We start from the raw sequence: 27282 nt of genomic DNA on the forward strand, positions 1-27282 counted from the left end.
GGGAGGGACCCTGAAAACCGATTTATCCCGGCGAGCACTCAGAGCTGTGCTTGCTTCTCGGGCTGTAGTTGCACAGACTTTAGCCACACGAAATACACCTTACAGAGGATTTACGTCCTCTTAGGAAATTATTTTAATAGCGTCTGTTTCTGAATTGTAGTAGGTAGTTCAAAGTTAGTATTATTTACTAAAATGCCAGCTTTGGGGCAGCAATCCTGTTTGGCAAATTTGAACATTCTCATGAAATTTAATCCCTGTCATTAAACCCCAGTTTATATTTCTGAGTAAACTTGACCTTCACCTTTTCAGCGTCTTGATTTTGCCTGTGGTGGGAAAGATCCATTTTTTCTGTCTTCCTGGGCAGAGCCATTTATCTTACTCCTTAGTTGAATACTAATATAAATTATTAGGTTCAGGTTGCCAATTTGAGCACCGATACTGAGTTACTCCTGATTCACAGCTCATCTTCTCTAATGATTTTATGAGTTAGGTGCTAGTAAGCAAATTGATAATATATAGTTAAGTGTTCATTCTATAGGCTTATTAACACATCTTTTGAAAGGTGACTGCAGTAATTTGGCCTTCAGGATTATGTTGTCTTTCAGAATAATGAGTTCATTTTTCTTATCTCTGGCTTTAAAAATTCAGATGTAAAGTATTATTTTGGTAGATAGTTGTTTTTTTCTGTTTGAATGGACCTATTTATAATTTTTCTTTTTTTCAGAGATTTCCCAAGTCTGATCGTGAAAAGGAATATTTTTTCAGTTTAGTAATAGGTAATCCAGTTTACTCTTTGGGATTTTAAATTGCATTGGCATTTAAAAAATCCTGAATCGAAAACAGATTAGAGTTAATTGATTTTATTAATTCTATTTTTAAGCACTCGATTGAAACTTTTTCTCTATTTTTTTAGATATACGAGTAGTTATTAAAGTAAAACTGGCCTCTCATTTGGAGAGCTACTCTTTTTCTAGTTATTCTGTGGGTGAAAAGTTGCTGTGCACACGTGTTGAAGCAAAGCAAAAGTTAAAGGACATTTCTGGGAAATGATTATATATTTCATTTAGTAGTTTCTCCTCCCCACTTATATTTGAACATTTCAATTTTTAGAAATGATTCTCCAGGATCATGTTAGAAAGCTCTTCATAATGAAATAAGTTTGTTTTTTTAAAATACCTGTATGTTATTTTCTTAGCTCTTATATTATCTAATACCTAGTTCACACTTTACCTTTTGTTTTCTGGAGAACCTTTGCATACTGTTAAGTTTATTGTGGTCTTGGAAGTTTAAGCTTCGCATTTAGCATGTATTTTTCATTATGATGTAGGTAAAAACTAAAGTTAATAATTCTCTAAATCACTATTTCAAGGCCAACAGTTTCGATTTGCTTTATCTAAACTTCGTTGTCTGCAGTTTTTTACCATCTGAGAAATAATGAATTTTTACTCTATTTGTCCATCACAAGTCATTGTTCTTAGTTTTCTACAAGAATGTAACCATTATATCGGCCTTTATAATGGTCAGTAAATGTTGAGCAAATTTACTGCAGAATTTGATTTGTAGGAATATGATTTAAGCCTTATATTTATATATTTGGATAATTTTTTATGTACATATATGAGAGTTTAGTTGTGGTTTGTTTTCTTTTGATTGGTTTTTTGGGGGTTACAGTGATCAATATATCTGTTATCAAATTATATAACTATAGATCATCTGTGATTGGTTTCAGGCAGCCTTGGATAACACTGATCTGGGGTGTTTAGGAAGATGATAAACTTGGCTTTTTGCGTTACATTCACTTTTAAAGAACATTAGAATATGTTTTAAAATCAACTTGGTTAATTTTGCTTCATATTCACCTTTGTGTGTAAAAGGGCTTCCAAAGAAAAAGCAAGTTATATTTTATCATTGTGTATTTTTCAACCCCTTCCTCACTCTGGATCCCAGGTCCTTTTGAAATTTAAAATGAGAGTTGATGATCTAAACGTAAAGTTGATGTTTTCTCACCAGGAGATTGATGTTAAACTGAAGTAATATCTTGATTACTGTGGGAAACTATAGCTCATAATAAATGCTTCTGAGAACTTTTTAGTCCTGCCTGTCCTTTTCTTATTTTTGATGTTAAGTCCTTATTTCCTTTAGGGATTTCTGATTATTTATTATGGCAGAGTTCTTGTTCCTAATCTCATTACCTCCTCAGAAGAGGGCTTCTCTAGTTACCTAGAGGTCTCCGTGTTGTTTTTTGGTGTTCTGTTGTTTAACTTATCCCAATTTTGTTATTATAGCCGTTGGTTTGTCTGAATCCCTCTCTGATTGCACGAAGGCTGGAGCTTAGAGTTGTATTGTTTTAAACAGTTTTATGGCTGTCACATGGTAGGTGCTCAGTAAATATTCTGTGGAAAGAATACTGAATATGGCTTCCTTCATGTGTACCTTTATTCTTGACAAAACAAGATACACGCTTTTTTAAAACTTAGTGAAATTGTCCTTTAGGATCTTAAAGATTTATCTTTTCAAGTCTTATTCTTTTGCATAAAGTTTACACCTGAATGCAAAAACCATGCTAGGTAGTTGACCCCTTCACTTCATGAGACATTTCTTAAAGTCATTTGTTTTATTACTTACTGAATTCATTGCCTTCTTTTTGCATTGATGGGAAAAAAGTAACCTAGAATTTGTGTGGATACCCATATATTCTTTATTAAAGGTAAATATGTTATATTTTAATATTCTGATTAATCTTGAGAAGTAATATGGTGATTCATATTACCCAGAGGTGTGTGTAAAAAATAACTTCCAGTTTGTCAGCAGAGGTGGAGTAGGCAGTCTTCAGATGAAGTAGTAGTAATTGCATAACTTAGAGCTAAATCTATATTTCAAACTAATGCTTAGGTTGTAACTATGTTTTAATCATACAACTTAACTATATTTGAAACTATTTTGAAAACAACAGTTGTATTAGTAAACGTTGGTACTTTAGAAGGTCTGTATTTCTGGTGACTAATGTATAATAAGATAGGCAGTTGCCAGTGATGTGTTTTTAGTATTTATAGGCATCTCTGCTCCTTTTAAAAAAATCTTTACTTTGTTTTCCTGTAATAATTGGTTACAGTTTATGTTTGTGGGTGTGTGCTTGTGGGTATGAGGTCAAGGCTCTGTCTCACATTGTTTCCTTACCTTGTAACTGAAGCGGCATCTTGACTAGCTTCCCTTTGCTGTGCTCCTGCCACTGAAAAATAGTTTTACTTTATGCAATTTATATACTTAACGGAATGTAAGTGTTGTAAGTGTAGGCTTTTCTAGAACCATCAAATTTTGATTGTGGTTAACAGTAGAATAGCAAAAGTGGTTCTTTCATATTCAAGAAAAATTTGATTTGCAGAAGAACAGGATATGGTACCAAGTTGGTGGGGTGTTTAAGAGAACAAGGTTTAGGGTTATGTCATTAAGGATTTAATTGAGCAGTTGTAGTGTATAAAGCATTATTATTAGTGGTTGGTTGTTATTCTGGTGGCATAGATTAATTTGTTTATAAACAGTTTTACCAGACTTGAACTTGGGTGTAATATCAGAAAATGCTAATAAATAATATAGCCGTTATTTTGATATTAGCTTGCTTTCCTTTATTATACATAAAATGTATACATGAGTAATATTTATGGAACATTAAATTGACCTCTTAATTGAAAATTATTTTCAGGTTAGGTAGAGTCTGTTGATTGTTGTTCAGAATTTTGCTGTTGCTGTTAGTTTTCTGGCTGATTGTATTTCGGATACGCTCATTCACCTTGACGATACCTAGGATGGTGATAAATTTTGTTTGACCTATACTTACATTTGTAAGTTAGATACTAAGCAATGAGCCAGATCCCACAGACCCCACGTCCCAGGTCTGGGCGCGTCCCAGTTGTTGGCTGACCCTGACAGGCTGGCAGGCCCTGGAAATCCATCGGTGGCTTCCAGTCGGTGTCCCACAGGTGTGAGGTGATGGTAGGTGTGGGCGTGTTGTCAAGGTGTGGACCATCTTTATGCAGGAGCTGTGCACGAGCTGGAGCTTTTCCTTATATTTGGGGTCATGGATGGGGTCTAAATAAAGCAGGCAGAGGGCTGGTTGGGGGCGGGTATTGGCTTGTCTGTCTCAAGTCATCTGGTTGAGATTTTTGTTCTACAACAATAAAAATATAAAAGCTCACTTATCATTTTGGCATAGGTATTGACCAGAACCCTAATACATTTAATCCAGAAAGTGAATGTACTTTATAAAGTTAAAGTAAGTACATAGAGAAGTATCAGTAGTTCACATGGAAGCCAGGAAAGTATCTTCCCATTATCAGTTGGTCCCAAAAGATAAGGATAATTTGAATTTTATACTTGCAGCTTTACAATTGTGTGTCATGAATGAAATTATTTACAGGAACCGAGATTGAATAGTTTACTATGACTGGAAAATAGCCAAAATTTCTGTGTTTTCACTCAAAAGAAGTTTAATGTTAAGGAAAAAGTAAGTTGTGTAGCTTACAGAAAATAAGGTGTGAACTTTTGTCGCTGTTGTTGGCGTTGTCGTGTTTTTAGGTTGGATACACAGGGCATGCCTGGCTTTCTCAGGGCGGGCGCTGCATGATAGCTGGCTTGGCCTTGCGGAGCACTGTTGGGAGGATTGATGACACCAGGGTGCCGGGCGTGAGGGGGTTCAGTCTTCGGCATGAACAAGATGGACTCGCTTAAATTGGTTTTTTTTTTCCATTCCTGAGATTTTGGACTTCCCAGACTTTACCAGTGCTGTTCGTGCCCATTTGATCTCGGCACACTGGACAGGATCATTCACTTTGTGTTTTTAAAGAAGGCCATTTTCCATTTTGGTTGGATGGCGCAAACTGCAAGAGGCCATGTCACTGTTGAGTCTGGCTCAGCTACCGTCTGGCGGTACAGACCGTGGGGCAGGTGCTTCCCAAGGAGAGTCGCGCCCCGCTTCCTACAACCCCCCCTGAGAGTGTCACTGTTGTTCAGAGTAGAAGAGAGCTTGACCCTCAAAAATAGGACCCAAGAAAAAAATGCTCATTCGTTACTATCATCTGGGTATTTTATTGGTGAAGAGCAGTCTAGCTGGTGTGTTTTATTCCGAATCATAGCTTACAGTTCTCTGTTGCTGGATTTCACACATGTTCTGTTAAAGGAAAATCAGACTTTCGTTTTGGCACATTTAAACCATTTGTTCCTTTAAAGAAGGTACCTTCTCTTTACCCCTGTTTGCTAATAGTGGTACTTTCCACGGTGACTTACTTATTATACTTTCTGTTTCCTGATTTTTGCAGGAGAACTAACAAAATTTCTATCTTATAATTTCTTTTTGTGCTGCTGTTATTGGCTTTTGGAACTGAGGCTGGAGGTTGCCTTTTCCCCCCTTTTGCTTTGAATCTGGTCTAGGTCCATATGTCGAGTAGAGAAAATGAAATGCAAGTGGCAGTACAGTCCCCGTTGGACACGATCAAACGTTTAAAAGCCACTGTGTTCTTAAAATGCGGGACTCTTCCTGTGTACATCCTTGGTGTAAAGTGTATACCTTGGGGAGGTGTCGTTCAAATATATTATTTTTAGGTAGGTATTGATATTATTATCTGAATAAATTTCTGAGTGCTCCAGACCTGTAGAGAAATGCTTGTAAAATCTACCGTGGTTTTACATAAGTTCACAATCTACCCTGATTTTACATGAGCTCCTTCATGAGTTCTTAGGTTACGTTACATTAGAGTTTTCACTTTAATGAATTTTTGTGTTGGCAAGTACTTGGGGGGGATCTTTGGGGTGATTATTTTAAAGAGACATCGGTAATAAAAGTAAGAATCAGTTATATGAAGATTTCTAGTTTGAACCTAAGTATTTTCATTTCTGGTACACAATTCTCCTTTGGAAGATTGTTTTAAATATTTTTCATATTCTGTTACATTAAGATCCATTTGTCTGTTTTGTACTTCGAATGGATGTTGTGTGTGGTTTTGTGCCATATGCATTGACCATTTGGAAAATACTGGTTCACTGAGCTATGTGGATTTTCCACATGTTGATAAATTTCTTTAAACAATATAAAACTATCACGGTGTTAATATCATCACTGACTAGAAAACTCTTAAGTATTGGGAAGCTCTCAAGCTCAGTGGTGGAGACACATTTTCAAAACGCCTAGTTTTCTGTCAAAGCTCAGACTTTATTGCCGGCAGCCCTGCCACAGCAGCACTTGAAGGAAGGGGCTCTCGCTTCGTTTGTTTCTGAGAAAAGGCCCAACATCCACACCTGAATAACTGTAGTTTGTCAGCAGCTCTTCCACGTGGAAATGGTGTTCCGTGAAAAAGGCGGCTTGCTCAGTTCACAACGTTTACGCGGTCGCACACGTGCTTTTTCTTGAGAGCCGTCGGACTCTGATAAATGGAAGTTCTTTATGTGCACTTGGTATTTTGGCAGATAGGATATTGAACAAGTATACTCAAGAGTCCAGGTGACACTGGCGTGTTTTTTAGGTGTGAATGCATAGCAGTGAAACATACGTGGACCATTAGTACAGTTTGCTGCTGCCGCCTCGATTTGCCGTAACGTGCCGTCAGGTTTACCTGTCATTACTTTTCACCGTCAGTATAAATGCCAACATGGTGAGAGAGGCTGATACTGCCTACGTATTCGCAGGAAAAGAGTTTTGACCTCAAAGTTGACCTGAGAGGGTCTGAGGGGGGACCCCAGGGATTCCTGGATTGCATACAGTTTGTGAGCTGCTACCCTAGAATACTTAGTGATTGGTTTAAAGAGTTTTGGTTTGGGCTGATTTTTGAAATATATTCTCAGGTGGTTATTAAAGTCTGTATTCATGGTATTTTCCAACTAGGTCTATAAAATTAACATATGTAGCATTTAAAGTGTGAACATAAGACTCATTATGAAAGGTAGATTTTTAACATACTAATTTATTTTACATATATATTTGCTTAATTTTTGTTTATAAATACCTATTTTAATTTTTAGCTATCAGTAATAAGATGCAAGCATTTACATTTTTGCTCTTGAAGGGTACTGGCCATAACCTAGCTAAAGCAGGGACTGTGAAGTTTTATTACTCTGATTCACTCAGGCTGTGACCTGGGCCACTCCCTCCTGGGCGGGAACAGCGGCAAAGTAGCGTGGTTGGTGGGTGTGTTGTTGATGTGGGCTCATGTCTTCAGGCGCTTGTCTGTCCTTTCCAGTCTCTCCTTCCCAAACATCAGCTCTGCAGTATGCCAACCACTGACTGTGTAAGGACGTTTTTTGTTGTTGTTTTAAAATTTTATTTTGTTTATTTATATTTGGCTGCGTCGGGTCTTCGTTGTTGCGCGCGGGCTTTCTCTCGTTGTGGCGAGCGGGGGGCACTCTTTGTTGCGGTGCAAAGGGCTTCTCATTGCGGTGGCTTCGTTTGTTGCAGAGCATGGGCTCTAGGTGCGCGGGCTTCAGTAGTTGTGGCTCGCGGGCTCTAGAGCGTAGGCTCAGTAGTTGTGGCTCACGGGCTTAGTTGCTCCGCGGCATGTGGGATCTTCCCGGACCAGGGCTCGAGCTCATGTCCCCTGCATTGGCAGGTGGATTCTTAACCACTGTGCCACCAGGGAATCCCATAAAGATGGTTTCTTCCTACTGTTTTTAACCAGAAAACAGTTTGTATTTTCCCTTAGCTTTAATATATCTCCCCAGAGAGAGACAGACAACACAGGTAGTATTTATATTTTAAAACTCGCCGTGCACGATATGGAATTTTAATGCTTATAAATAATAGGTGAACATATTACTTTTTAAAATGCATATGGTAAAAAAATATTAGAATACTAAATTTATGTTAAAGATTAGCAACACTTAAGATTAATTTAGCTACTCAGTGGCAACTTTTTTTGCAGCAGACGTATTGTGTTCTTCATTCATGGCTAGGTGTAAGTTCATTTTGAAGCTTTGGTGACCATTTCCTTTCTACTGATAGTATTACTAAATTATTTTGATGGTGTACTGTTTTTAACCACTTAGTGAGACATGTTTATTAATAGACATCTTGTTTTAATTTACCAGAGTAATAAAATACAGATAAGAAATCTGAATTGCTGAATAAGTGAATTTGTGAATGATTCCTTTGTAGATCAGCTGAGCTCTGCTTATTCGGAGGAGGAGCCTGCCCAGAGCCCCATGGACGGTGTTTTCACCGCATTTCATATTTAGGACCTCTAATATTTTGAAATGCGTTTTTAATTCCAGTTTGGCAAAGGTGACCTTGTTGAGTTCATAGTACAGTTAAGGTGTTTTTGTGCCAAACTTGTTGATTTCAGTTTTTAAAAATAATTTTTTATTACCTTCACAAAATTGTTATTTGGGGAATATCAAGGATGGTGAAATTAAGACCCCAGTAAATCTGGAAAAGCACTAAACAACGTTTATGATGTTCTTTTATGGTTTACTTTTGAAGTATATTCTTGAAAATGTTGTTAGACATCAAGGAGTTAATGCATTTGCTTTTTTTCTATTATGGAAATTGTGTGCTTATTTTAGAATATTTGGAAGCGCTTGAAGTATACATGTATATTGAGTTGCATTTGGTTATTAATTATTTGCATTTTAACCAGTACTGAATCATGTTATGTTATTAATCATGTTATTTAGATTATCTAATCAGCCAGGTCTGTCAGGAATCCAGTTTTTAAAAGCTTTGTAGGTTACTCTGATAACAGTTATAATACTTAACATTTCGTGAATGTATAGTGTCTATACACATGACATTAGTGTAAATGCTTTTAGTTTCTTTTTGTTTGTTTGTTTGTTTTTTGTGGTACGTGGGCCTCTCACCGTTGTGGCCTCTCCCGTCGCGGAGCACAGGCTCCGGACGCGCAGGCTCAGCGGCCACGGCTCACGGGCCCAGCCGCTCCGCGGCACGTGGGATCCTCCCGGACCGGGGCACGAACCCGCGTCCCCTGCATCGGCAGGCGGACTCTCAACCACTGCGCCACCAGGGAAGCCCAAGGTGTGGGTACTTTTGCTAGTCTCATTTTAGTTGAAGAAACCAAAGCACAGGGAGATCAGATAGCGTGCTCAAGGGTATAGAACTGGTAAGCTGGGAGCAGTGATCAGAACCCAGGTAGTCTGGCTCTAGAGCCTTCCTGCAACCGCGATGAGAATTTGGAGAGTTAAGATCACTGCGATTTAGAAACAGAACAATTTAGAGCTTAATTTTAAGGAAGAACCACAGGCATGATACAGTGAAACCTTATGTGCATACGTATGCATATCTTATATATACATGAGTGTACGGATGTTCATCTTGACTTTTTAAAGCCCTGTTATATCTTTTATCTTTGAGACAGGCGATTCTGTGTTTTGTACTCCACGTGGTACAGCCATATTTTATTTTCTAACTGTATGCGGACCGTTGGATACCTTGTATCTTGCACAGTAACCAAGAATTTGGTAGCTTCACTGATAGCTTTCCTGTGTCGAGGGAAGGAAAGGTAGCCCTACCTCCCTGAGGTTCTGGGCGTTGCTGAGTTCAGACCCTCTTCTGGCAGCAGGGCGATGATTGGAGTCTGCCGTTTGCCCACCCCTGTTTACTTTGTCCCCTTTCCTCTTGATGAGTCTCCTTCACTGCCTTTCTTCTAGACTTTACTCTGGATCCGGCTGTGGCCCCGGCCCTTTCCTGGTCTGTGCCTGGAATGAAATGACAAGCAAAACTTGTTTGTTCTCACCACTGCCGGGGCTCAGTTAATTTAACTTCACAAAGTGTTGCTTACATATTACCTAGCAATTTCCCCCCAGGTAACATTGGAGTTTCAACAGTCTTCTAGAGCTCATTCCTTGTTGGTTACTGACTATTCTAACTAACGTGTACTGAGTAAATATTTGCCATTCCCAAGCTGGAAGGGAGAATTACAGGCAAAAACGGCCGTTTTGGAGAACAGTATTGGGGACCTTCGAGATCATACACACTTACTTTTCGGTCATGAGCCTACGTTTTATCTTCTTGAAAGAAATAGTAAAGTGTGGAGGAAGTTTCACGGTGGGAGGTTAAGTGTACTTTTCTTTTATGAGCCAAGGGCTGAGTATTTGATTATGGGAGCCAGGCATTAGCATATACCCAATTTGTGATGACAGCAAAGTGAGTGTACTCGCTGAACTAGTGTTACAGGGTGATTAGATGCATGTCACTTCAAGTTGTCACCCATCATATTTTCCTTATTTCTGTCAGTTTGATGTTACATTTGCCTTTAGATTCTTGTGGTTCATATTCTAGCACAAAATATAATTTAACTTTAAAGTTACCATTAATTTTTTTTACTGAGTGGCACCTAAACTATTAAATATTAGTTGTTTGTGGTTTGCACAGCTTCTGAACAATTTCCAGTGCTTCAGGAATGTTTCCGTTTTATTGGTGTAATGACAGTTTTAGACATTTTATCTTTAGTATGTAATTACAAACGCATGTGATTGGTATCAACAGCTTGATTCTTGAGAACATTACAGATTTTACATTAAGTACAATGATAATTCTTGTTTGCTTCTATGAACTTGTGAGCAAAAATTTTGGAAATGGTAATGCACTTACTTCAGGGCCTGAGTGCTGTGAGAAATTGCTTCTGTGGCATATTTGTTTTTGTTTCTTTTTTTAAGTGGCTTAGCCCTGTTAAAACTACGGCATTTAAACACTTCGCTTGGATTTGTCGTAGGCTAGTGCAGTATTCATTCATTCAGACTAATATTTATTGAGTGCCTCTGTGGTTTAGGCTTTGTTTCTAGGGACTGGAAATGCTCGGAGGGAGGGAAGGGAGACGGGACTCGGAATAATGGCCCCATTGTGCCCTAAGAAGAAAGCTTAAGCTGTAGCCCGCAGTGCGCACAGCGCCTGGGCCTGAGGGGGCACCCTGGCCCTCACACGCGGTACCTGTGACCCTCTCTGCCGCTGCATATCCACGGGCGCTCACTCAGTGGTCACCTGCCGCGTGCAGGTCGCCGCGTAAGTGCGGAGCGTGCAAAGCTGGGTGGACACCCGATCCTTTTCTCAGGTGGCCCCCATTCTGGGGTGGCAGGTAGACTGAAAGGGGTGGCAGTAGTGTGGTGAGTGCGCCGTTGGGATGCTGGGGGGCAGGGGCCTCTCCGTCGACTGTTGGGATGGGTCTTGAGGTGATGGGGAGTTTTCCCTGTGGATCAGGGGAGGGTGTTCCTGGCAGAGCGTTACTAGTGCAGCAGATGTGTGTTCATCTGATACCTGCGGGGGCGGTGGCGATCAAGGGAGCCGCCTGTGTGCCAGTTTGGAAGAGCCAGAGGGTCACGTGGGCGGCCAGGGGGTCACGTGGGCGGGCACGGTAAACAGGTGTGGAGGCCGGGGGAGCACGTGGGCACCGCACCTTTCCTAGAGGGCAGGTCAGCGAAGCTGAGTTTGTTTTAGGAAATGCTTACTCTGAGTCCTGAGGAATTTGTAGAAAAGGTGGAAAACTTATTTAAAAGTGTTCAATCTGGTTGAATCTGGTTTTGCGCCCATGAACATGCAGGTGCATTGGTGACCTGCAGGCTGGCTTGTTCCTCATTACTTTCTGGCCCTCCCTGAAAGAGGACCGTAGGGCCTTGCCTTCTTGGCACCAGGCTTGACCATGTGGCGTGCTCTGGCCAGTGACACGCCGCTCTGAGCAGAAGCTTTAGGTCCCGAATCCACGCTTTTGTTACCGCTGTTCCCTTTTCCATGAATTAGTGTGTCCCAGGCTGGGGCTGGTGAAGAAGGCTGGAACAGAGTGATCATGAGAGGGAAATGAAACTCTGGAGTTGTGGCCGCTGAGCTCTTGGGTTCATTTGTTTTTGCAGCATGGCCTAGTGTGTGTCCGTGTGTGTCTGGATGGACAAGTGTGCCCGCTGGCCTGTCTGGGCCAAGGTGCCAGCTGCTGGCTGTGGAGCTGCAGGTGTTAACAGGACTGGTTTCTTGAGGGCCTTGGAAGCCAAGGTGAGGACGTTGCAGATGAAAGAAGGCGATGAAGTTTGCAGTTGAGCGCGCCTGGCCTCGCTGGCGTCAGAGTCTACGGGGCAAGGGGAGAGCGGGCCTGGAGGCAGGAGGCTGACAGGGTTTATGGCAGGTGTATTTGTGGGATCAAGGCCGCAGTTCACGTGGAAGGAGAGGGTGAAACTTGAGGAGGTACAGTTGGGACTTGGAGAGTGGCCAGGAGATTCTTTAAGAGAAAAAGTCATTCAGGATCATCCTAGGTTTGTACTTAGCTACTAGGTAGATGGTGGTGCCCTTAGCCAGAGTTAAAAAAAAATACAAGTGGTAGATTAGATTTGGGTGGGGAAGTAAAAAGTTGTCTTTGAGGGCTTCCCTGGTGGCGCAGTGGTTGAGAGTCCGTCTGCCGATGTAGGAGACACGGGTTCGTGCCCTGGTCTGGGAAGATCCCACATGCCGCGGAGCAACTAAGCCCGTGAGCCATGGCCGCTAGGCCTGCGCGTCCGGAGCCTGTGCTCCGCAACGGGAGAGGCCACAACAGTGAGAGGCCCGCGTACCGCAAAAAAAAAAAAAAAAAAAAAAAAAGTTGTCTTTGAGATGTATTGAATTTGATGAGATGCTTATGAATGTCCAGGTAGAAGTTTCCTACGTAGACAGCTAAGAGGAAGGGGATGGGGGAGAAGGGTGTGGCTGGAAGGTAGCCAAGGCTGGGTGAGCCTCAGGAGAGAAAGGACCTAGGTCAGAAAGCTTGAGCACGGAACTCTCTGAGGTCGAGCCTACGGAAAGCTGGAGGCCATCCAGGTCCAGTACAGGAGAAGAGCATATTGCTGTCCAGCCCAGGGGGAAGGTTTGGAGCGAAGGTGTCTTGTGCTGAGCTTTCTGGTCTGTGGTCTGCCACCTTGTAACTCATCTCATCCCTGCCTCTTGCCTCCAGGCCTCCTAGCCTGGTAAACTGCTTTTCTTGAGGTAGCTCGGTTTCCTAATTGCCAAAACCAGTTGCCCATTGTAGGACCACAGAAGACTTTATTCGCCCCCCGCTTTTTCTTTGTAATGGTATTTGTGCATTTTCACCTTCCCTGGTTTCCCTTGGGTGACTCCATTTGGCTCTTCTTTCTTGGTGTTGTAAGTATTTTAACATTGGACTCTATCCTCCACTTATTTTTTTTTTAACATGTACAAACATCTCTTTTTAAAATAAATTTATTTATTTATTTATTTATTTATTTATTTATTTTTGGCCGCGTTGGGTCTTTGTTGTAGTGCGCGGGCTTTCTCTAGTTGCGGTGAGCGGGGGCTACTCTTCATTGAGGTGCGCAGGCTTCTCATTGCGGTGGCTTCTCTTGTTGTGGAGCACGGGCTCTAGGCGTGCGGGCTCAGTAGTTGTGTCTCACGGGCTCTAGAGCGCAGGCTCAGTAGTTGTGGCGCACGGGCTTAGCCGCTCCGTGGCATGTGGGATCTTCCCGGACCAGGGCTTGAACCTGTGTCCCCTGCATTGGCAGGTGGATTCTCAACCACTGCGCCACCAGGGAAGCCCTCCTTATTTCTTTAATTCAGAAAAGACCTGTAATTAAGTATGGGACCATTATCCTGAGGTCTAGCGGGCAGCTTGGTGTGGGCCGGAGCTGACACAGCACACTTAAGACGTCGACTGTAGACGGCACACTCGCGTAGGTACTGGCACATGTTGCTGGTGTTGGCTGGGTCATGGGAACCACGGGGTGGTAGTTCATGGGAGGGCTGGTGTCCTGGTGGCCGCTTCCCCTGTGCTGCCTTCTCTCCTCCTCTTCTGTGCCACGGGTGTTTCAGAGTTGCTGTGGGGGTCTCTGCAAGAAGACAGGGGCCTGGTGTGATTTTACTCTAGGAATTAGGGGATTTCTGAAACATGTGTAGCTCATTGCAGAGACTAACGACTTGACAGCACATCGTAAGAAATAATAGATTTCTTTCCGGAAAAATGCCGCTGCTTTTCACCTAGAGCTGTGATCTCTAGTTAGAACCTTCTGCGGTTACATCTGTGTTGACGGTTCAGTGTCTGACCGGCCCAGGGGCAGGGCCTCCTTGGGATAGTGGCTGTTGAAGAATTAAAATTAAGTAAGACTTTTTAGGTGAGTAGTAACTGACTTATTTTTATGCAACAGGAAGCTATAGACACCTTTATAACACCTATATAAAATTCGCTTAATTTTTGATAACTGTGTAATTAATATTCCGCGTACTAGTCATACTGTTCCCGCTCTGCAATACAGTGTTTCAGTAATGTTCCTGTGAACGTTTTGCAAACATCTCTTTCTGTAGTCATATTTTTATAAGACAGATTTCCAAAAGCAGAATTTACATCAAGGGGCTGTACACACAGAACGTTTTGATAGACTTTGCCAAATTCTTACCTTAAAAGGCTGTTGCAGTTCATACCCCCATGGTTGTGGGTATGACCCTTTACCTAACGCTGTATATTGGGAACCAGTCTTTTTTCAGTCTGACAGTTAAAAGGTCATCGGTCTCAAACTTCACATTTCCTTGTTCATCGTTCAGGTGGAGCGCCTTTCACGAATTCACTGGCCATTATACTTTTTAGGTGAAGTATCCCTTTTTCTGTTGGGATATTTGTTTTAATCTTTTCAGTTTGTACAAGTGCATATTGATGTTTTACCCTGTGTTTAAAAAATTTTTTTTCTACTTAGTCATTTTGGTCTTCTAATTTCACATCCGTAAGTGAATGTATTTTATTGGCATATTTCTTTCTTCATTTTTATGTACTTGAAAAGTAACTAAAAGATCAAGGGAGCACCTGTTTTTAAAATTGTAGCTATCTTAGCTGGAGTTACAGCTGAGAGCTTCTATCTCTTTCCTTTTGTATTCAGTAATTACCATATTTTGTAAGCGTGTGGACAGCCTTTTTTTCTTAGATCAGGCTCAAATCTATTAAACTCTCCACCACCAGACTTTATAGTATCAGAAGGTGGCTTATACATAGATAGGTTTGTTTCTAAGGTCTTTATATGTTGAGCTAGTTTGGAGTTTTGCTTTATGTCCCTAGTTTTCAATATAACTATAAAAATGCTAAATTAATTTTACTTTAATGATTTTATTTATTTCTGCATTGAGAAGATTCTCAGAATGAACTTTATATTTTTCCTTTTTAGCAGTAAATGAACTTAAAACCTTTTCCAAAAACCAGAGTATGGACTTTAGAAGTTGAAAACTAAGTCATGAGCTTTGCAGAAATTAGCTTTATTGTTAGTTGTAAATAGTTAAGGTTATCTGACTGAAACTTGCTTCTCATTGATTTGATTTGTTTTCGTGATGCAGTATGTATTTTTTTCAATTTATGTTATTTCTATAAACATCACAGTAAAGAAATTAATGTTAAAAAATGATGATTAGCATTAAAAAAAACAGGTGGTTTTGTTTCCTGGTGTTATCTTTTAGAATCTTCTGTGTGCTTTGGGGGAGAGGTAGCGTATTGGATGCCTAGTACATGGTATTTTCAGGGGAATCATTCATTGTAAAAGTCATCATTGAAACTGCGCGTGGGCACACTTGTGTGTACCAAATGTTGTTTAACTCTGCTGACCGATTCTGCCTTTGTTAAGTCAGTAATTATATGAGTATTTTGCCGGTTTGGTTATTTGGTTGATGTGACCAGCCACCTATAAAAAAAGAAAAAACCTTGAAGTACAGCTGTACTTTGCTATCAATTTAAATTGTCTGATTTTAAAGATGAAAGTTAAATTTTAGAACTTTGTCATTGCTTTTCACCGAGTTGCTCAACCCTTGACTTCACCCAAACCAGTGACCTTCAAACCGCCAGATCCGTCACCACCTCACTCCCCTTCGACCTGACACACCCCCGGCCCCCCCCACTCCATCTGCACTTGGCCTCCGGGTCTGGTCAGCTCTCCTTTGCCGCGGGGAGGAGCGCCCACACAGCCCACTTTATATCTGCTGGTGTGGTCACCGCCCTGAAGGGACGGGTCCGGCCCCAGTGCTGACGCCCCACTCCGCGCACACCTGCATCCCCTGCGGCCTCCCCGCCTGAGCACCAGCTGGCCCTCCGCTTGGCCCGCTCCTCGCACCCCAGCCTTACCCTCATTCCAGCTCGCAGACCTCCCTCTCCAGCAGGCCGCGGCAGGACCTGGCAGCTCTGCCTTCCGGGCATCTCCGTCGCCTCGCCCGTCCTCGGCATCCCGGCATCCCGGCATCCCCGCGGCCTGCTGCTGGCCCAGTCCACGAGGGTCTCCTCTCTCACCTGGCTTGTTCCAATAACCTCTGGCTTTTTTTTTTTTTCCCTCCCGTTGTCTACCTTCGCCCCCCTCGCCGTCTGTTTCCCATGCAGAGGTACACTTCTAAACCTTAAGTTAATAATACAGTTTTCTGTTCAGGCTCTCAAGTGGCTTCACTGTTGCTCAGAGCGTACCCCAGCCTCCAAAGCCCAGCGCGATGCTGTTTCCTGAGAAGGTCTGATGCTGCGTTTTCGCGTCTCATTCTGCTCTAGCGGCAGTGGCCTCGCTGTTTCTCAGATGCGCCCACCAGGCTTCTGCTTGGGGTCTTGCTCTTGTTCCCTGTGCTGGGAGTGTTCCTTCCCTGCAGCCCAGCTTTTGTTCCCGTCCCGCCTCCACTTACACCGCCATCACTTCTGGTCCCTCTGCATTACTTAACTCTTGTATCACCGTCTGTTGTTGTTGTGACCTCCTCCTGTTCAGTTCTAAGTTCCGCGAGAACAGGGATGGTTTCGTTCGTTATTCTTCTCCCGTCGCCTAGAGCTAGGGAGAAGCAGAGGAGGGGGTGATGGTGGTGATGGTTTAACTGGAGATAAAAATGTTCTGTCCCCTGGGCTTAAGGTCTGTTCTGAGTCTTTTTTGGTTAGTAACTTACAGTTTTCATTTCTTCTTGAAACGTTTATTATAGATTGTTATTCCCGTGTTACTGAATATTTACATTTTTAATACAGTGTAAAAACGCTACTGTGAAGTGAGCTTTACCTTTGAACTGGTTGGTGTCCCAGCTTTGGAAATCTGACCTGTGGTGATGATTTTTATTTTGTCCTCCCTTCTAGACAGTTCCTTCCCTTTTCTTCCTTTCCATTCCTGGAGAATTATCACTGGAAAATTGTAGGGAACCCTTGTCCTGAGGAGCTCTGGCTAGGAGACTCATGGTTCTACCACGGTTGGCATCCTGTGGGTCCTCTGTCGTGGGAGTAGCGCTTTGGGGGGTCACGTGCTCCTCCCGGCCCACCTCCTGTATGAGTGACTGTCACGGCCACGCTTCTGACATATTACACGCCTAGCAGTGGTTTAGATGCACAGCCAACCTGTTCCTCCATTTAATTCCCAAATCAACAAGGGATATATTATTACTATTACCTACGTCTCTGTCGGTTGAATGAGGCTCAGAAAATTCAAGGATTTAGTAGTTATAGTTCCTTCTCCCTTTCGGTCTCCAGAGATAACTGCTGACCTGAAGACGGTAGAGAATAGTTTGTGTGTTTGAACTGCTGTGTGTATATTCCTCTGTCCATTATCTCTGCTCCTGCCTGGGGACGATCGGGTTGTTCATAGCTGTCCCGTGTTACAAAGGAGGATTTACAGAACACCCTTGTCCGTGTTTCCTTCTGTGCTAATGACAGTGTTTAGGAGGATATCTAGAGGTGTAATTTCTTGGTCAGAGGCCATACACAGTTTCTAATTTACCAGGTTCTGCCAAGTTGGTCTTTGAGATGGTCTTTGAGACGGTTATACCAGTTAACATTCCAGACCTCAGAATTCCTCACGCCCTCAGTGTATTCAGATGTTTTTGTAAGCTGGAATATATGAAATAATAATTATTACCTACATTTACCTGATTTCAGTGAGTGAATGTGTTTTCTTATGTCTGTGGTCATTCTGATTTTCTCCTTGAATTACCTATTTATATGTATTTTGTCCTTATCTTTTTCAGTGAGCTGTTTGTATTTTTCTACTTGATTTGTAGGAAATCTTTATAAATCCTGAATACTAATCTTTTGCACATTATGTATTTTGCCAGTATATTTTTGTTTATAGTTTTTTATATTTTACAACGTCTTATCACATAGACTTAAAAACTTTAAAATGTAGTTGGGTTCATCAGTCTTTTCCTTAAACTTTTGTTAGACCTTTTCCCTCTTGTTTGATGAATATGCTCCATGTTCTATTCTGAACGTTTCACAGTTTAACTTTGTACATTCAGGTATTTAGTCTAACTAGAATTTCTTTGCAATATGGGACTCCCCCGACCCTCCACCCCCATTATAGCCCAGTGCTTCAGTGCTGGTTTTTCTGGCCTTCCCTTTGGACTTCTCTTTATAAACTCAGTGTGTGTCAGGAAATGCTGACACATTTGTGTTATCTGTCATGTAGTGGGATGCTTACCGATTGTTTAGTCTGCATGTGGCTGGAAGTGGGGAGGGTTACAGCAGCCTTCTTTTATACAGCAGGGTCAGAGATAGCTTCATATGGTGGTTAGAAGTATGGCCTCTTGTTTGAGATTTTCCCGAGTAAGAATTCTGACCCATTGGTATTAGCTGTGTGATCATGGTCACGTGCCTTAGTTTTTGTAAGGCTCACATGAGGATCTGTAAGACAGGGAGATAATCGCACCCACCTCTTAGGGTTGCTGTTAGAATTGAAGTAGATGATGTAAAGAAATCACTTAGTTCAAGGTAGCTACTTCACTTCTGAACCAAGGAGACTCTTTTAGGGTGCATACCTACATGAGTCAGGTGCTCTTCTATTTGTATTGTTCTATCATCATTATTATTTGGATTTTTCTTCCTTTCTGTGTTTTGCTTTCTTTGCTCCAGCAGACCATCCGTCCTCCTTGTTCATCTCAGGACAGAAACTCAGATCTGTTTGCTTAGCCTTGTATCAGCTTGAGGTTATTTGTGGGGCCCCATTGTATGTTTTAGGTTGATTCTGTATTCCATATCTTAGATTGGAAAATACTCTTATTTGTTACTGTTTCTGATTTTGTCTAGAAATGGTAATATCTTCTTCAAAAGACGTAACTTTATATATAAAAATAGAATCAGTGGTTTTTGAGGCTTTCATTTCACAGAAGCTAACACTTTTTTTTCATGTATCTGTATCTTTGTCTTTGAGTTCATGCCTACAACACAGTTCATTAATTCTCTAAAAATTTATTCCAGAATGTACTTTTTTTTAGTTTTTTCATATGTGTTATAGTTAAATATCCCACATGTTCGGAATATTTATCTTCAGTGTGGACACTTCTGGAGTAGAAATTGAAAGTGTTATTTTGGTGAACAGAATGAGAATCTACTTCAGTGATTTTGCTTCTTTTCATGGAAATTCTCGTTTGCAATTATGTTAAGAAAACTCCTCAGTGAACAGTGAGCTATTCTCATCAGTGTCACTGTGCCCTTCTAAGTTCCTTTGCTAGATTAGTGCTGTCAAAAGTCCTCCTAGTCTTTGCCTTCAACAGGAGTTCAGAGATTGGTTCAAGATGGCGGAGTAGAAGAACGTGCCCTCACTCCCTCTTGAGAGAGCCCTGGAGTCACAACTAACTGCTGAACAGTCATCGACAGGGAGACACTGGAACTCACCAAAAAAGATGCCCCACATCCAAAGACAAATGAGAAGCCACAAGGAGACTGTAGGAGGGGCACAATCACAATAAAATCAAACCCATAACTGCTGGGTGGGTGGCTCAGAAACTGGAGAACACTTATACCACAGAAGTCCACACACTGGAGTGAAGGTTCTGAGCCCCACGTCAGGCTTCCCAACCTGGGGGTCCGGCAACAGGAGGAGGAATTCCTAGAGAATCAGACTCTGAAGGCTAGTGGGATTTGACTGCAGGACTTCGACAGGACTGGGGGAAACAGAGACTCCACTCTTGGAGGGCACACACAAAGTAGTGTGCGCATCGGGACCCGGGGAAGGAGCACTGACCCCATAGGAGACTGAACCAGACCTGCCTGCTAGTGTTGGAGGGTCTCCTGCAGAGGTCGGGGGAGGCTGTGGCTCACCGTGGGGACAAGGACACTGGCAGCAGCAGTTCTGGGAAGTACTCCTTGGCATGAGCCCTCCCAGAGTTCACCATTAGCCCCACCAAAGAGCCCAGGTAGGCTGCAGTGTTGGGTCGCCTCAGGCCAAACAACCAACAGGGAAGGAACCCAGCCCCACCCATCAGCAGACAAGAGGATTAAAGTTTTACTGAGCTCTTCGCACCAGGGAAACAGCCAGGTCTACCCACCACCAGTCCCTCCCATCAGGAAACTTGCACAAGCCTCTTAGGTAGCCTTATCTACCAGAGGGCAGACAGCAGAAGCAAGAAGAACTACAGTCCTGCAGCCTGTGGAACTGAAACCACATTCACAGAAAGACAGACGAGATGAAAAGGCAGAGGGCTATGTACCAGATGTAGGAACAAGTTAAAACCCCAGAAAAACAACTAAATGAACTGGAGATAGGCAACCTTCCAGAAGAAGAATTCAGAATGATGATAGTGAAGATGATCCAGGACCTGGGAAAAAGAATGGAGGCAAAGATCGAGAAGATGCAAGAAATGTTTAACAAAGACCTAGAAGAATTAAAGAACAAACAAAGAGATGAACAATGCAATAACTGAAATGAAAAATACACTAGAAAGAATCAATAGCAGAGTGACTGAGGCAGATGAATGGATAAAGTGACCTGGAAGACAGAATGATGGAATTCACTGCTGTGGAACAGAGTAAAGAAAAAAGAAAAAAAGAAATGAACACAGCTTAAGAGACCTCTGGGACAACATTGAACACAACAGCCTTCGCATTATAGGGGTCCCGGAAGGAGAAGAGAGAGAAAGGACCGAGAAAATATTTGAAGAAGAGATTATAGTCGAAAACTTCCCTAACATGGGAAAGGAAATAGCCACCCAACTCCAGGAAGCGCAGCGAGTCCCATACAGGATAAACCCAAGGAGAGACACGCCGAGACACATAGTAATCAAATTGGCAAAAATTAAAGACAGAAAAATTATTGAAAGCAGCAAGGGAAAAATGACAAATAACATATAAGGGAACTCCCATAGGTTAACAGCTGATTTCTCTGCAGAAACTCTACAAGCCAGAAGGGAGAGGCATGACATATTTAAAGTGATGAAAGGGAAGAACCTACAACCAAGATTACTCTACCCAGCAAGGATCTCATTCAGATTCAATGGAGAAATCAAAAGCTTTACAGACAAGCAAAAGCTAAGAGAATTCATCACCACCAAACCAGCCCTACAACAAATGCTAAAGGAGCTTCTGTAAGTGGGAAACACAAGAGAAGAAAAGGACCTACAAAAGCAAATCCAAAACAATTAAGAAAATGGTAATAGGAACAAACATATCAATAGTTACCTTAAACGGAATGGATTAAATGCTCCAACCAAAAGACACAGGCTCGCTGAATGGATACAAAAACAAGACCCATATATATGCTGTCTAGAAGAGACCCACTTCAGACCTAGGGACACATACAGACTGAAAGTGAGGGGATGGAAGAAGATAGTCCATGCAAATGGAAATCAGAAGAAAGCTGGAGTGGCTATACTCATATCAGATAAAAAAGACATTAAAGAATGTTACAAGAGACAAGGAAGGACACTACATAATGATCAAGCGATCAATCCAAGAAGAAGATATAACAATTATAAATACATATGCACCCAACATAGGAGCAACTCAATACATAAGGCAACTGCTAACAGCTCTAAAAGATGAAATCAACAGTAACACAATAATAGTGGGGGACTTTAACACCTCACTTACACCAATGGACAGATCATCCAAACAGAAACTTAATAAGGAAACACAAGCTTTAAATGACACAGTAGACCAGATAGATTTAATTGATAGTTATAGGACATTCCATCCAAAAACAGCAGACTGCATTTTCTTCTCAAGTGCGCATGGAACATTCTCCAGGATAGGTCACATCTTGGGTCACAAATCAAGCCTCAGTAAATTTAAGAAAACAAATAATATCAAGCATCTTTGCTGACCACAATGCTATGAGATTAGAAATGAATTACAGGGGAAAAAAAAACAAACACAAGGAGGCTAAACAATATGTTACTAAATATCTGGAGACAAATGACAACGAAAACACAATTATCCAAAACCTATGGGATGCAGCAAAAGCAGTTCTAAAAGGGAAGTTTATAGCAGTACGGTCCTACCTCAAGAAACAACAAACATCTCAAACAATCTAACCTTACACCTAAAGGAACTAGAGAAAGAAGAACAAACAAAACCCAAAGTTAGTAGAAGGAAAGAAATCATAAAGATCAGAGCAGAAATAAATGAAATAGAAGCAAAGAAAACAGTAGGAAAGATCAGTAAGTCTAAAAGCTGGTTCTTTGAGAAGATAAAATTGATAAAGCATTAGCCAGACTCATCAAGAAAAACACGGAGAGGACTCAATAAAATTAGAAATGAAAAAGGAGAAGTTACAACAGACACTGCAGAAATAAAAAGCATCCTAAGAGACTGCTACAAGCAACTCTATGCCAGTAAAATGGACAACCTGGAAGAAATGGACAAATTCTTAGAAAGGTATAACCTTCCAAGACTGAACCAGGAAGAAATAGAAAATATGAACAGACCAATCACAAGTAATGAAATTGAAACTGTGATTAAAAATCTTCCAACAAACAAAAGTCTAGGACCAGATGGCTTCACAGATGAATTCTATCAAACGTTTAGAGAAGAGCTAACACCATCCTTCTCAAACTCTTCCAAAAAATTGCAGAGGAAGGAACACTCACAAACTCATTCTACGAGGCCACCATCACCCTGATACCAAAACCAGACAAAGATACTACAAATAAAGAAAATTACAGACCGATATCACTGATGAATATAGATGCAAAAATCCTCAACAAAATACTAGCAAACAGAATCCAACAACACATTAAAAGGATCATATACCATGATCGAGTGGGATTTATCCCAGGGATGCAAGGATTCTTCAATATACACAAGTCAATCAATGTGACACCATATTAACAAATTGAAGAATAAAAACCATATGATCATCTCAATAGATGCAGGAAAAGCTTTTGACAAAATTCAACACCCCATTTATGATAAAAACTCTCCAGAAAGTGGGCATAGAGGGAACCTACCTCAACATAATAAAGGCCATATATAACAAACCACAGCAAACATCCTTCTCAATGGTGAAAAACTGAATGCATTTCCTCTAAGATCAAGAACAAGCCAAAGATGTCCACTTTCACCACTATTATCCAACATAGTTTTGGAAGTCCTAGCCACAGCAGCCAGAGAAGAAAAAGAAAGAAAAGGAATACAAATTGGAAAAGAAGAAGTAAAACTGTCACTGTTTGCAGATGACATGTTACTATGCATAGAGAATCCTAAAGGTGCCACCAGAAAACTACTAGAGGTAATCAATGAATTTGCTAAAGTTGCAGGATACAAAATTAATGCACAGAAATCTCTTGCATTCCTATACACTAATGATGAAAAATCTGAGAGAGAAATTAAGGAAACACTCCCATTTACCATTGCAACAAAATGAATAAAATACCTAGGAATAAACCTACCTAGGGAGACAAAAGACCTGTATGCAGAAAACTGTAAGACACTGATGAAAGAAACTAAAGATGATATAAACAGGTGGAGAGATATACCATGTTCTTGGATTGGAAGAATCAATATTGTGAAAATGACTATACTACCCAAAGCAATCTACAGATTCAATGCAATCCCTATCAAACTACCAATGGCATTTTTCACAGAACTAGAAGAAGAAATCTTAAAATTTGTATGGAGACACAAAAGACCCCGAATAGCCAAAGCAATCTTGAGGGGAAAAAATGGAGCTGGAGGAATCAGACTCCCTGACTTCAGACTCTACTACAAAGTTACAGTAATCAAGACAGTATGGTACTGGCACAAAAACAGAAACATAGATCAGTGGAACAAGATAGAAAGCCCAGAGATAAACCCACGCACCTATGGTCAACTAGTCTATGACAAAGGAGGCAAGGATATACAATGGAGAAAAGACAGTCTCTTCAATAAGTGGTGCTGGGAAAACTGGACAGCTACATGTAAAAGAATGAAATTAGAACACTCCCTAACACCATACACAAAAATAAGCTCAAAATGGATTACAGACCTAAATGTGAGACTGGACACTATAAAACTCTTAGAGGAAAACATAGGCAGAACACACTTTGACGTAAATCACAGCAAGATTTTGATCCACCTCCTAGAGTACTGGAAATAAAAACAAATGGGACCTAATGAAACTTAAAAGCTTTTGCACAGCGAAGGAAACTACAAATAAGACAAAAAGACATCCCTCAGAATGGGAGAAAATATTTGCAAACGAATCAACGGACAAAGGATTAATCTCCAAAATATATAAACAGCTCATGCATCTCAATATTAAAAAAACAAACAACCCAATCGAAAAATGGACAGAACACCTAAATAGACATTTCAGCAAAGAAGATGTACAGATGGCCAAGAAGGACATGAATAGCTGCTCAACATCACTAATTATTAGAGAAAAATGCAAATCAAAACTACAATGAGGTATCACCTCACACCAGTTAGAATGGGCATCATCAGAAAATCTACAAACAACAAATGCTGGAGAGGGTGTGGAGAAAAGGGAACCCTCTTGCTCTGTTGGTGGGAATGTACATTGATACAGCCACTATGGAGAACAGTATGGAGGTTCCGTAAAAAACTAAACATAGAATTACCATATAACCCAGCAATCCCACTACTGGGCATATACCCAGAGAAAACCATAATTCAAAAAGACACATGCACCCCAATGTTCATTGCAGCACTATTTACAATAGCCAGGACATGGAAGCAACCTAAATGCCCATCGACAGATGAATGGATAAAGAAGATGTGGTACATGTATACAATGGAATAATACTCAGCCATAAAGAGGAATGAAATTGGGTCATATGTAGAGATGTGGTTGGGTCTAGAGACTGTCATACAGAGTCAGAAAGAGAAAAACAAATATCATATATTAACGCATATATGTGGAACCTAGAAAAGTGGTACAGGTGATCCGGTTTGCAGGGCAGAAACTGAGACACAGATGTAGAGAACAAACGTGTGGAGACCAAGGGGGAAAAGTGGTTGTGGTGGGATGAATTGGGAGATTGGGACTGACATATATACACTTATATGTATAAAATGGATAACTAATGGGAACTTGCTGTATAAAAATAAATAAATAAAATTTTTTTAAAAAAGTACTCGTAAACAATATGGTTCCTTTCCAAAGTCTCTGCACTGATTCATGCAGGTTACCTTATTGTTTTTCTCTTGCCCGGTACCAAGCGACATTCCAATCCACTGTGATCATTTGATAATGAAGAGTGAAACAGGAAGTACAATCAGGAGGTACTGGTTGGCACCAAATATGCAGTTCAGGATCCCTCATCATAGCAGGGGAGAGAATGTCAGACACTTGCACCAAAACAAAGTCTTTTGTTTTCTTTATAAACTCCCAACTAGAAGGCAGTGATATTCATGTCACTGCTTTTGCACCCTCTATCCAAAAATTATTTTGTTTCTAATTTGTTCTTTCTACCTTGTTCCAACCCCCTTTCAAGTGTCTTATATAAGATACGAAAGGCCTTAAGATATGGAAGGACTCAAAAAACTGCCTGTGTTTCAAAATGTATTTTTTACTAATGCAGTGTATACTTCAGTAGAGATTTGAACATATTTTTAATTTAGGTAAGTTGCTTGAGGTTTTTTTTTTTTAATCAAAATAAGTTGAGTACTATGAATTCAATCTTTAGTATATTAAAAAGATTCAGACAGAAGCATTTTGATTATAGGAAGCTTCTTTGAATCAGTTGTCATAGTTTGAGTATTTACTTTGATATGAAAGTTACTGTAAATACAGTAAATGGTAATCTACCAGTTTCTGTATATAATTTGTATGGTGCATTACCCTTGTTCAAATTTAGAAACTTCTTTTTAATATTTCACATACTTAAGACTCAGTGCAGATATAAGAAGCAGGTTTTAAAAGAGAATTTCCTTATTTATCTTTCTGGATTTTCTTTTGGATATTATAATATTGAGGTTGAGTTCAGGGACGTGGTTATTTTCTTTGAACAAGAAGACATTTCAGCATTTTATATGTGTTGATTTGGTTACAATCAGCATTGGAAATGATTGATAACTTTTGGACGGTGAATTTCAGAAATAGAATTATGAATGTTGTACAGGGTGGTTTTTTCTGCAAAGCTTAATATTTTGTATTTTTCATATACATGCATATAGACTTTTAATATATGCTCAGTTGTTTTTTGCCTTTGTGTGTATATTTGTGTGTGTGTGTATATATATATATATATTTTCTTTTTGCTAGAGATAGGATTATATACCTTGCAAACTAGTTCTCGTGTAAGTATATGAGCACTTGAGAATTTGTAGATGGGAGGTGACATTTGTCATTTAGTGCCTTACTTGTGGCAGGTGTGTTTATATGCCATAAATAACACAGTAATCACAAAACCCTGTGAAATAAATAGTAGCTTCTCCATTTTATAGGTAGGAAATGAGAGCCTCAAATGTCTTACCCAGAGCTGCAAGCACCTTAGGTGAAAGTACTGCGAGTTTTAAGTACTGTCTGGCCATTCCCGAGGCTCCGCCGCACCTTCTCACTTTCCCCCAAACACGTGCTGCTTTTGCTCAGCGTGAGCGAAAGATGTTTGGCCTCTGATGTAAACTCCTTACCTGTCTACGGAATCGAGTTTCTTAGGGTTATTTCCCAGAGTATCTTTTTATGAAAACAGGTTTATATTTAATACTGTTTAGTTTGTACTTACAACTTATTTTCATATTTTTAATAGGAAAAATTTCAAACATAGGTACAACTCATTTATATCCACCCCCCAGACTTCAGAATTTTCAAAATTTTGTCATTCTTCATTATTTTCTGTTGTTGTTTTTAGCTGAAGCGTTTTAAAGCAAATCCTAAAAACTAACGTTATTTCTCCTCTACTTCAGTGTACATCTCAAAAAAGTAAATACAGTAGTCCCATCAACAAAATGAACCATAATTCCTTATTATCTAATATCTAGGCAATACTCAGATTTCCCTGTCTCCCTCGAAAATGTGTTTTTACAGTTAATTTATTTGAATCAGGATCCAAACAGGGTCCACACGTTATATTTAGTTCTCTTATGTTTCTTTTAATCTAGAGCATTCTAACCCCTCTCCCACCCCTATTTTTATTTCACGTCAGATTTGCTGAGAAAAACAGTGCTTAATTTCCTGTAGGACGTC

General features: G+C 40.6%; 1 protein-coding gene across 12 annotated transcripts in view; it reads left to right on the top strand.

Moving 5' to 3' along the window:
• AFDN (afadin, adherens junction formation factor) overlaps positions 1–27282 on the top strand; it is a 135974-nt gene that overhangs the window by 1028 nt on the left and 107664 nt on the right. The window lies entirely within an intron of this gene.

The sequence above is a fragment of the Kogia breviceps genome, chromosome 13 (genome assembly GCF_026419965.1).
Source record: "Kogia breviceps isolate mKogBre1 chromosome 13, mKogBre1 haplotype 1, whole genome shotgun sequence".
NCBI classification, from domain to species: Eukaryota; Metazoa; Chordata; class Mammalia; order Artiodactyla; family Physeteridae; genus Kogia; species Kogia breviceps.